The sequence below is a fragment of the Furipterus horrens genome, unplaced genomic scaffold, assembly GCF_987537825.1.
Source record: "Furipterus horrens unplaced genomic scaffold, mFurHor1.1.pri manual_scaffold_5, whole genome shotgun sequence".
In the NCBI taxonomy this organism is placed as follows: Eukaryota; Metazoa; Chordata; class Mammalia; order Chiroptera; family Furipteridae; genus Furipterus; species Furipterus horrens.
The window spans coordinates 66,424,582-66,436,097 of NW_028327175.1; positions in this window are offsets into that span (position 1 = coordinate 66,424,582).

Below are 11,516 nucleotides of genomic sequence, written 5' to 3' on the forward strand. Positions count from 1 at the left end.
AAAAGCTTGGAGTAAAGATTTTAATATTAACCAAATTTATAAATCATTGGAAAATTACAATGTTTTTGAAAATTAAGATTAAAATAAAATGAGCCTAAGAAGTTGAAAAAATGGGTTTAAAACAATAAAAAGTTATTTCAAATAACAGAAAAAATGTGAAGTGATTCACATAGAAAACAGTGAGTACTATGAAATACTAATGAGATCAGAACACCAAAGAGAATAAAAAAATATATACCAAGTGTCAATAATGTGTCACTAACACTAAAATTCTATAATACATTTTATTCTTCATTAAATATGGTATTTAACACAACTAAATAAGTTTTATTTTATTGTTTTCATTAGTACCAAATTAAGTTCATTCCAGCAGTATTATGTAATAAAAGAGACACAAATTATATCATTTAGAAAAGAAGAATGGAATAAAAGCTGAAGAAAGAAATCACTTTACTTCAAAAGTGACAGGGGTGAAAGGCAAAGCAAAAATGATGGAACTCGTGTATAATATATAAATGGAAAGTAGTACTAGGTGTAATGGTTGAGACTTTAGAGTCATAGACCTGGGTTTGAATCCTACTTCTTCAACTTTCTTCTCTCCATTAAAAAACCAAACCAAACCAAGTGTCGCTGCCTCGATTCCCAGTCAGGGCACATAACTAGGTTGCACATCAGGTCCCCAGTCGGGGGCATGAGTGAGAGGCAACCACACAGTGGTGTTTCTCTCCCTCTCTCTCTCCTTTACCCTCTCTCTAAAAATAAATAAATAAACAAACAAATAAATAAATATTTAAAAAAACAATACAAAACATGACTTGGTAAAACACCTCACCTTCTAAATTTCCTTATCTGCACAATGCAGAAAATAATGATATCTAGTATTATAGGATTGCAGTGAAAATTAAGTAATATACTAATACAGTTTACCTTGGTTTCTGAGCTCATTTCTGCATTAAGGAAATTTAGTTACAATTTTGCTTTTCTAAAGGCCAAAACAGGTAATACTAAAAAAGATCCCAGCTATGGACTTTCCTTTGTTTTGTTTCTTTAAAGGTATAATTTATTGATTATGCTGTTATAGTTGTCCCAATATTTTTTCCCTTTGCTCCCTTCTGCCTAGTACCCCTCTTCCCTCCAGCAATCCTACTCCCCTTAGTTCATGTCCATGGGTTGTGCATGTAGGTTCTTTGGTCTCTCCCTTTCCTGTACTATTCTTAATATCCCTCTGTCTATTTTGTTCCTACCAATTATGCTTCTTAATCCCTGCATCACTTCCCCCTTTCTCCCCTTTCCCCCTCCCAGCTGATAACCCTCCAAATGATTCCCATACCTATGATTCTGTTCCTATTCTGGTTGTTTGCTTATTTGTTTTTGTTTTTATTTTTTAGACTCAGTCGTTGATAGTTGTTTGTTGTCACTTTAATGTTCATAGTTTTGATCTTCTTTTTCTCTAATAAGCCCCTTCAGCATTTCATATAATAATGTCTTGGTGATGATGAACTCCTTTAGCTTCACCTTGTCTGGGAAACACTTTATCTGCTTTTCCATTCTAAACGATAGCTTTGCTGGACGGGGTAATCTTGGTTGTAAGTCCTTGCTTTTCATCATTGAATATTTCTTGTCAGTCCCTTCTTGCCTGCAAATTTTCTTTTGAGAAATCAACTGATAGTCTTACAGGCACCCCTTTGTAGTTAACTCTCTTCTTTTCTCTTGCTGCTTTTAAGATTCTTTCTTTATCTTTAATCTTTGGTATTTTAATTATGATGTGTCTTGGTGTGGTCTTCTTTGGGTCTAGCTTGTTTGGGACTCTTTGTGCTTCCTGGATTTATATGTCTATTTTCTTAGCCAAATTAGGGAAGTTTTCCCACATTGTTTTTTCACATAAGTTTTCAATTTCTTGCTCTTCCTCTTCTTCTGGCACCCCTATGATTCAAATGTGAGCATGTTTCAAGTTGTGCCAAATATTCCTAAGCCTCTCCTCATTTTTTTCAATTCTTTTTTCTTCATTCTGTACTGGTTGACTACTTATTTCTTCCTTATGTTCCAAATCATTGATTTGAACCTGGTGTCCTTCCCTTCACCACTGGTTTTGTATGGATTTTCCTTCGTTTCATTTAGCATAGCCTTCACTTCTTCCTTTATGCATTTGCCATACTCAAGCATATCTGTGAAGCCTGTGAGCATCTTTATCACCAGTGTTTTAAACTCCGAATTTGTTAGGTTGGCTATCTCCCCATCGCTTAGTTCTCCACTGGAACCTCGATCAATTCCCTCTTTTGGGCCATACTTCTCTGTCTCCTCATTTTGACAGACTCCTGTGTTTGTTTGCCTCTGCATCTTAGGTAGAGCTGTTTCACCTGTTATGTTGTAAGGGGCACAGCCTTAGGTATTTGTCAGTTCCAGTCAACCCATTTCACCACGTTGTGGCACTGTATGTGGGGGAGGGGTCAGAGAGGGAACAATACCACTTACTCAGCACTTGGCCCTTTTCCAGGCACTTCTCCCACTTTCTGTATGGGACCGGCATCCCTCTAGCTGTTGCCCTGGCTGTGGTTCCTAGAGTGGGTGGGTTTTCAGAGATTCTAGGACCATAAAGGGCCTCTAAACAGATTCAACTGAGAGACCAGCAGTTTTTTCCACTGCTCCAACCCCCACTGGTTTTCACAGTCAAAAGCAATGAGGCTTTATTTGCCCCAGTGCTGGAACCATGAGCTGCGTGGTCTGCTCAGGTGCCCCTCCCAACTTTTATAATTTATGACTACTCTTTCCGCTGACTGGCCACAGTCACTACCTTGCTGCCACCACCACACCACCACCGCCACACCATGTCTTCTCTGCCCTGGCCCTGGCCCTGCCCCTCCCACCTGTCTGGATAAGTATTACTTCTTTAAATTTTTGTTGGACTTCCATGCAGTTCAATTTTCTGGTAGTTCTGGTTATTTTCAGTTTTGAGGTAGATGTAATCCTTTTTATGGTTGTGGAAGGAGGAGAGGTGTGTCTACCTATGCCTCCATCTTGGCTGAAAATCTAAAATCCAACAATGGATTATTTTAAAACCAAGCCATCCTTTCTGAAGGATTAAGGTAATGGTCTATATCAGATTTCCCAAACCTGCAAACAGGGCTTCTTTATAATATTTTATTCCATTTCACAAGTACTGCCTTTTGTTCTTGGGTAAAAAATACAATTTGCTCTCACTCTTTTTATCTTTTTTTGCCTTAAATTTCATTTCTAAGATTTCTAAATTCATCACATTCTTTTCTACCTAAAACCTGTATATCTTCACTTATTTCAAATTCCACATACGTATAATTTGCAGTCTACTTTTTTTCTAGTTTCTTTGCAAAAAGGCCTACAATTCTTATCACTTATCTGACTGCTTTGATCAAACTTTGGATGTCCTAATTTGCATATAAAATGTGAGGCACTCTGAGAGATGTTGGTAGGACATTTGGGAAAAGTGCAGACAAATAACCTGTAAAACTATAATTAAATGCACTATTTCACATATTTTTCTATATATAGTTAGCAAAAGAGGTTTTTGTGTAGCTTTTGGCAAATTTACTGAAGAAAAGTACAGTTTTTCTAATTCACTGGACATCTTCATGACTAAATGAGAGCAAACATATGGTAGGTGTGCATATGAAATCAATCATGGCAAGCAACCCACAGTCTTTCATGACTCCTGAATCCTGTCATTGAGACATGGACTATCTAAAGTATCACCAGAAGGAAAACCTGGCTCTGTGTTATTAAAAATAGATCATTTAGTAATATGAAGGCTATTGAAAATTATTTATATTAGGAAAAAGAAAATAATCCAGACTTCATCGGCAAATAAATGGAATTGATTTTTTAAATTTCACATTTTACATGCAATGTGAGAATTTGGGGCTGAATACAGGAAGCCTCTTGATATCAGGTGAGGAAACTTTTTTAAAGATTTTATTTATTTAATTTTAGAGAAAGGGAAACCTCTGAGAGGAACATCAATTGGTTGGCCCCAGCTGGGGACCCGGCCTGTAACCTAGGTACGTGCCCGGACAGGGAATCAAACCGGCGACCTTTCAGTTCACAGGCCAGCATTCAATCCACTGAGCCACACCAGCCAGGGCCAGGTGAGGAAATGTTAAAGGGATTTTCACTAGGAAGTTTAACAGAAATAAATCCAAACCTAAACCTATTAAGTCCAACACAAAATTCTTGCTTTTCTCCCCAGACAAGATTTAGATTTATGGGAGACCTCTGCTCCCATTATTTTGTGTTCAAAGAAAAGGCTAACCACAGAGCACCACCTTGTCCTCAAATATTCAAGATAACTCACTTTCACCCTTCTTCAATGATTCAGAATAGAGCTCTCTTCGTCCTTCCCCAGGACTCCCTTAAGATGACTTCATGACTCCCCTGCCTACCTGCCTCTCTCCCATGGCCCCTTTCTTTTTTTTTTTCTTTTTTAGATGGCCTTTATTAATGAACTTTCTCCCTATTGCAACAGACTGAATAAAATCATCTCCTTAATTGTCTGGTGCATGTTGTCTTTTGCACATCAAAAGTCTCTTCTAACTCTTAGCTCAATTGATGCTAATCCATCTGGATGGGGGTTTAGGCCAAAAGCTTTAGCATGAGCCTTGTCTCTTTTCTTCCTCTCAAGCATCTCCACCTGATCTATCAAGAAATCCTTTTGATTCAAATGTCAAAATAGATCCAGAATCTAACCACTTCTAAACAATTTCTCTGCCACCATCACTGGTCTGAACAACTGTCATCTCTTGCATAGATTATTAAAATAACCATCCATTTGGACTCTCGGCTTCCACTCTTGCCTGACTATAGTATATTCTCAACAAACAGCATGGGTGAACTAAAATTCAGATCATGTAATTTCTCTCCTCAAAATTCTCCAAAGGTTCCCAAATTCAGTCAGAATCCTTACAATGGCCTTGAAGTACTCTGTGATCTAGACCCCCATAATATCTCTAAAGTCATACATATCCTACTGCTTGCCCCTGGTCACTCTATTCTGACAAAACTGATCTCTTTTCTCTTTCTGAAATACGCCAGCCATGCTCCCACCTTAGAATCACTGCACTGGCTCTTGCCTTGGTCTTGAACTCCCTTCCTTCAGATAGCTACCTAGGTCACTCAATCAACACTTCCAAGTGTCTTCTCAGATGTCACCTTCCCAGTAAAGCCCACCTTAACCACCCTTTTAAAAATTGTATGTACAAATCAGCATTCCCCTTCTCACTGTCATGCTCTACCTTTCCAAGAGCCATTTACTCCTTTTCATACACTCTAGAATGTCTTCTTGTTTATATTTATTGCCTGCCTCTCCCTCTAGGATGGAGAAAAATTTTTGTTTTTATTCATTGATGTATTTCTTACTTCCTCACTCTTTTCCCTTCTGTTGATATATCCTTAGTGCCTGGAAGAGCACTGTCACATAGTAGGTAGTTCAATATTTGCTGAAATATTGGCTGAATAGCTAACTGTCTGACTGAATGAATGAATAAGTGGATATAATAATATTGGTTATCTGTTTAAAGTTATTATATGTGCAGTAATGAGGCTGTGCACCGATGATCTGTATTATTTTCCATTATGATTCTATTGGACTTTTTCCACATCATTACTCCTAGGTCTCTTTCCTGGGTCTGAATGTGGTAGGAAACTGCTAGTATACAGCACACCTGGTACCATGGACACCACTAATACATTACCATATGCACACAGCCCTAAATAAGGAAATGGCACAATCTAAGTTGTGAAATAGGCAAGAGTATATCCATAAGATAACTCTGCTTATGAATTCATTAGAAACTCGGAGGCCTACCATTGAAGGAGTATGTATCAAAAACTGTACTCCCACGATTGAGCCATAGGAGAGGATCAGCAAAATGTAAAAAGTTGAGGAAATAAGAGATTCTTCAGCTCTCTGTACTATTGAGAAGAGGGTCTTGATTAGGCTAGAAGAGGACCACAGATTTAATTTAAAATTTCTAAAAATAATTCTTATTTTATTTTCCCCAACCAGTTCATTTTCAATTCTTCTATTAATTATACTCATTTTATCAGTGACTCAAAACCTTTATGATGAATCTCTGTGCATTCTAATGTCAGAACTTTACAATAAATAATATAGAGCAATGAAGTCTAAGAACCAACTGGACATGAGAATTAGAAAGACTCAGTTTAAACCCTGTACCAACCATTTCTTATGTATCTTTGAGCAGGTTTTTAAATCTTTCAAACTCAATTTTCTCCTTTATAAAAAGAAAACAATAATCTGTCCTTCAGAGAAAGGTGTGAGGGAGCAGTTAGATTTCCTCTGAGAGCTAGACAGCATTTAGATTCCCTCTGAGAGCTAGACAGCAGGTGTCACACCTAGTAGTAATTAAATAAATCCTACTTCCTTTTATTGCCTTCCCAGGTTTGGGAACAACCGAAGAGTCTTCATTCAAATGCCAACTGTGAATTAGGAACTCTGCCTTATAGATTGCTAAAAATGCTCCAGCAGTTGCTTTCTGCCATAGTTTTTTTTTTTGTTCCTTAAACACTCAAATGTTGTTCATACTGGTAAAAAACAAACACAAATGGAGACCAGACTTGAAAATTCCCAGAGCAGGAAAAAGTTTAGTCATACAAACAAAGCTTAATTGAGCTTATTTTGCAAGACAAGCAAGGCTAACCTGACCAGAGTCATTTCTTATGCCTCTGAAAATCATAAGCAGAAATTTAGTGTTCCCCCAAATTGACATAAGATAAGCACTAACACCAATTCTCTTTCGTTTAAGAGACTTCTAATATTGAACTGATCTCCGTTAAGAATAGTTGCTGCCTTCATACTATAGAAGCTGTCTTATAGCAACTTACTTCTGAGCCTTATTTGTTCCATGTTTTTGTTTGAGTGTTGTCTTTCTGGTGTATGCACAATACATTTTTACCAATTATTACTTCAGTCATTTGTTGCTCTTATTTTTCTGAATTATTGACAATACCGTGAGACCTTGACCTCTGCCTGCAACCCCACTTCACAGGCCTTAGCATGATACCTCTAAAAGTCCTTCCTATTAATGGTGCTTTTTTCTTGTCTTTGTTACTCTCTACCATAGGCTCCTATTCCTTAAACTTTATAACATTATTACATTTATTTTGTTTATTGACTTGTTGACCTACTTATTCTCCTACCACCAGAATGTCTATTCTTAAGAGTCTTTGTCTGAACTGTTTACAGCAGTATCCCCAGGACTTAGAAGATTGCCAGGCTCATTGGTGGGTGCTCAAAATTTTGTTTAATAGAAGAATTAAGAAGAGGATTTGTATCTGAGAATATGTCAATATAAGATCCTTTCTGTAATAAGGAGCAAGTATCCTGGATGCTGATTGCTTGTCAAAGGGTCTGGGGGGCGTGCACTGCCATCTCCCTGAGGGAACCCTCAGAGGACAGGGAAAAAGGAAACTTTATCTATCTCACATAGAGCCCTGCACCAGTCATGCATTCCTCACATTCTTTGTTGATGGACAGTCCCAGCTGGGACAGCTGAAGAGCACATTAACAACTCAACAGCAAGAGCCTGACCTCTGAGAATCCTTTCCTACTCCTACACTATATTACTCTTCCTTTGAAACAAGTCCCACTCTCAACTTCAGCCAGATTTGTTTCACTCAAACTTCTGATGAACATGCACTGTTTTCATCTCTGGCTTCATTCTCAGGCTTGAATCTAACCTTGCTTCGAGCATAAACGATACCTGAGCCTCTTTACATGGCTTGGACAATTTGAAATGATAGGGTGGTGAAACAAGAGAAGAAAAAGGAGAATACTTATTATTTTTGTACTTGTGAGTGTTTGAACACTGATTTCTTTGGTCCCATTATTGTTTCAATTTATTAAGATGAGTTAAAATATATCAGCTGTCTCCCACATGGAATAAAATCAATTGTTGTCAATTAATATCTTGATTTGATCACTATCATCTTCAACTGGTCTACCTGACCATGGAGCATCGTCCAGTGAGAAATCTCCAGCACGAAACTGCGCAAACCACTTTTGACACATTTGATCAGTCACAGCTCCTTCTCCATATACTGAACAAATCTTTTTGTGTGTTTCAGTTGCATTTTTACCTTTCTTAAAATAATAAACATAATATGCCAAAAATGTTGTTTATTTTCTTCTATTTTCAATATTAAAATGGCTACACAAAAATTCAGCAGTTTTGGTAATTTTTTTCATTAATGCAAGCTGATGTAACAACTGTCACAATACAATCTTAACAAAATTATTTTGAGTAAAGTTAAAGATAACTAAGTGCTACAGAGCCATCCTACAGAAAAAAACAAACTTTTTGCCCAACCCAATATAAGCATATATCATCTACATATTAGGATACACCTAGTTTTTTATTATTTAAACTCTTAATTGGTAGTATTGGCTATTAGAATCTAGGGTATCTGATTTCTCAAATATCTTAAATTTCATGAAATTTTAAAGATTGTGATATATTCCATTCTGTCTTTTTTTTTTTTTAAAGATTTTATTTATGTTTAGAGAGAGGGAAAGGGAGGTAGAGGAAGGGAAACATCAATGTATGGTTGCCTCTCACAGACCCCCCCACAGCGGACCTGGCTTGCAACCCAAGCATGTGCCCTGACTGGGAATCGAACCAGAAATCCTTTGGTTTGCAGGCCGACGCTCAATCCACTGAGCCACACCAGTCAGGGTAACATTCTGTCATGTTTTAATAATGTTCTTGCCACCGTGTATACAGATGAGTGTGGAGATAGAGATTCTGCCTCCAAGAAAAACTATAAATTACCATGGTAGGTCTAAAATGTTGCACAAAAGAGTAACTTCACGGTTATTTATCTCCCTAAGAAGGTTCTTTTCCAGTTTCCTGAAGTTTACTTTTCATAGAGCAAATGTAATGTAAAAGAGTGACTATTTTAGGAATATATATTTTGCCTCTTAAAACTTATAAGATCTAGAAGAGATAGTGACTGTGTGTGTGTGTGTGTGTGTGTGTGTGTGTGTGTGTAAAATTACCGCAATTGAAATAATCAACAAATACTATAGGGAAAAGGGCTGTTCCTGATATTTCATGTCCTAATGATTCGTGATAAGACCTTTTCTAGTAGCAAGAAGATAAAACAATCACTTTCCCCCTGGCACTTTAAGGAGTTATTATATATTTTATTTTTTATCACATATTTTTATGTTGACTTTATTTATTCAATACACATTCATTTACTTATTTTATTGTGTACATATGTAGAACTACTTTAGAATTGCAAGATTTCCCTAGAAAATCAGGCTTTTATTGCTGAAAGAATGCAATAGTTTTAATTTTCTAAAGAATATGCTTTAAAAATTGTCCTTGTTATAAGATATGAGGCCAGAAGTATCATTTTTAAAATTTACAATTTATCAGATTTCTTTACCTTAACCATCATCTGAGCTGATGGTTCAAGACAGCTGTCTTACATCTTTATACAGAGGAAGGGAAAGCAAAGCAAATTCTCACCCTTTTAAAAGTAGAAGTAGGGCTTCGAGCCTTTAAGAGTTTACTCAATTTAAATACTGATCCTATAAAACAAACAAAAAAGGAAAGTAGCATTTTCTCCCAGTATTATTTTATACATATTTTATTCTTTTCCAATCTTATTATTAGTACTACTAATACTCAAAATACTATAATTTGTTAGCAATAATAAAATTCTCAGACATTATAAGTAAAGGAATTATTAAATTGGGCATCACTGAAACTAGAGAAGAATTTCAACAGAGCATGCAATAAAATAAGAAATACTAAAAAACAGATCCATATGCTGCTTAAAATTGAGTTGATGCCCCCAATTTACAAAAGGAGAAACTTAGAAACACCAAAAACAAGCAAACTATGACCTTGACAACTGAAGAGTTGGAATTATACATTAGCTGAACATTTTAGAAGCTGACGTTCTATCACCTTTAAGTGGAAGTTCAGAAGATGATGTAAATACACATTATATCATCAGAAGGTTTCTTACACATTATTATATCATCAGAAGATTTCTTTATAGTCAATAGAGAAATGCTAAGTCAATGTTATTGAAAAGTAATTTCTTATTCCTTTTCTATCCCCACTTTTTATTTTGGTTGCTATAAGAAAAAAAGAAAGATTAAAATGAGATAAAAGAAAAGAGTTTTGAAGCATTGAGCAAGATAAAGAATTTTGTGAAGAAAAAAATAAACCATGTTTTTTTACAAGTGGAATATCCAAGTCCCAATTAGAAATATAAATGTTTTTAGCATGGGGTGGGGGAGAGGGAGGAGTGCAGATTGATACAAATAAAAGCAACAGAACTAGACAAGCTCAAAATATTTTCCCACCACTATTGTTTGAAGAAACTTTTCTTTCCCAAAGAAAGTGTTACGTCAGAATTCTCTTTAATGAACAAAATTTTAAAGTGTGCACTGCTATGAAAGCTAATCATTTCTGAAATTCTTTTGTTGAAATTGAAGAAGCAAGAGATTTGTAGTTTAAAAATTAATACTTCATTATGAAATATCAACCTTTTTGTCTTGGTTTCAGAAAAGATTCCACAAAAACAGCAAAGGTTGTCCAGAGTAGGAACTAAGGCTCAAGTTTCTAAAGTAAGTAGTGAATCAAAAATCCTGGAAATTATCATAATGCTAAGGAAATATTAAATGTATTGATTTGATGAATTCATTTATATGATGATTGGCAAGCTATAGGCCAGGTTCCACAGCCTAAATTTTATGGGAAGGGATGGGGAGAAAAGGGATTCTGGTAGCCTGTGCCTACATTGATGTGTTGTCCAAAGCCAGCTTAGCAGGGGAGTAGGGAAGGACCGGGGCTGCATTAGAAAACATCCTCTGGGCTGGCTCTCTAGGCTTCCTTTGAACTCTTGTTCATCATTATTTTATGTGGCAGCTCGTCTTTGTGTTGGTGGAAGGGAAAAGAAAAACAAGAGAATGCCTTTAGATTCTAAATCAAAGCGCTGCTCTACAGATTGCTGGAGTGGCTTTCCAAAGGAAAAGCGAGTGGGGACATTACAATTCCCTTGTTTCTGCGGACCAGGAGCTGAAGGGGTTTTGTTTGTTTGTTTGTTTTTAATTCTCGGTAGCAAAAGAGCATTTTCCAACGTATGCTACATTCATCCTAAAACATTTCCAGTATTTTTATTTTTCAATTTGATTGGCACTTGAAGAAGATAAAGCAAGTGGGAAAAGACTTTAAAACGGGATCTACAAAGGGTGCAAAGAGGCGTCCATTGTCATCGAATTTCAGAACCAGAAGGAACCCGGTCATTGACCCTAGCACACTTTCTTGATTTTGACCTCAAGGTCCAAAGACATTAAATCAGTTGCCTAAGACTCCTACTCAGAAAGTCTGTAGAAGACCCCTTCTCGCTGGATTCCCACAGCACCCTCTTTTACGCTGCCCTATGCTGCCTCTAGCGTTAAGCCAAGAAACTACAGTATAAGGAAGGGAGGGAGCGAAAGAAGGCAA